Here is a 1,383-nt window from a genome sequence, read left to right on the forward strand (position 1 = left end):
AAGTGGCTAAGGCGCCAGCCACATACACCTAAGGTGGCGGGTTCGAATCCAGCCCAGGCCCGCCAAAACAACAACGATGACTGCAACCAAAAAATAGCCGGGCTTTGTGGCAGGCGCCTGTGGTCCCAGCTACTTGGGAGGCAGAGGCAGGAGACTTGCTTGAGTTCAGGAGTTGGAGGTTGCTGTGAGCTGTGATGCTATGGCATTCTACCCAGGGGGATAGCTTGAGGCTCTGTCTCAAAAAAAAAAAAAAAAGAAAGATTGAAATTAAAAGAGCAAATTTTACACTTCCAAGATCGTTTACAGGAAGTGGTCAAAACTGAGATACTGTAGATGGGAACAGGATATGGTGGGGAAAGGAAATGAAGTGATAGGTCAACACTGGTGTAAGGTAAGAGATACTTAGGCTGGAGGGAAAATCCCACTTACCACATCTCCCATAATCCAGGAAGGCTTCCTGGATATAGAGGACTTGAAACAAAAAGTAACTGAAATTTCCTATGGGGAACCACCCCTTCCCCCCTCTCAGTGTTAAGGTGAAACACATGACTTGGTCCTGAACAATCAGTGCACTGAAGCCACTAGTCCCAGTGATGTTTGGGAGGAAGGTGTTAAGAAGGATAACTCCTGGACTGGGCACCGTGGCTCATGCCTATAATCCTAGTATTCTGGGAGGCTAAGACAGGCAGATTCCTTGAGGTCAGGAGTTTGAGACCAGCCTGAGCAAGAGTGAGACCATCTCTAAAAACTAGCAGGGTGATGTGGCAGATGCTTGTAGTCCCAGCTACTCAGGAGGCTGAGACAAGAGGAACACTTGAGCCCAAGAGTTTGAGGTTGCCTTAAGCTATGATATCTGAGCACTCTATACGGCAACATAGTGAGACTCTGTCTCAAAAAAAAAAAAAAAAAAGGAAGGTTGACCCCTGAATCTGCATTTGAACCTGGAAGGTTAAAGTCCGGAGGCTGTTACCCAAAGGAAAATGACAATAAGCTAACAATAAGAAAAGCAGAGATGAGAAATGGGGAGAGGCCCAGTGTACATGAGTCCTAGGTTAAACTTTATCTGAAGTGTTTTATTTATTTTATTTATTTTTATTGTATTTTATTTTTTTGAGACAGAGCCTCAAGCTATCCCCCTGGGTAGAGTGCGTGGCATCACAGCTCACAGCAACTCCAACTCCTGGGCTCGAGAGTCTTCTGCCTCAGCCTCCCAAGTAGCTGAGACCACATACGCCTATCACAAGGCCAGGCCATTTTTTTGGTTGCAGCTGTCATTGTTGTTTGGCGGCCTGGGCTGGATTCGAACCCACCACCTTAGGTGTATGTGGCTGGTGCCTTAGCCACTTGAGCCACAGGCACCGAGCCTATTTATTTTATTTATTT

The sequence above is a fragment of the Otolemur garnettii genome, unplaced genomic scaffold (assembly GCF_000181295.1).
Source record: "Otolemur garnettii isolate 467f Iridium unplaced genomic scaffold, OtoGar3 scaffold00050, whole genome shotgun sequence".
Lineage (NCBI taxonomy): Eukaryota > Metazoa > Chordata > Mammalia > Primates > Galagidae > Otolemur > Otolemur garnettii.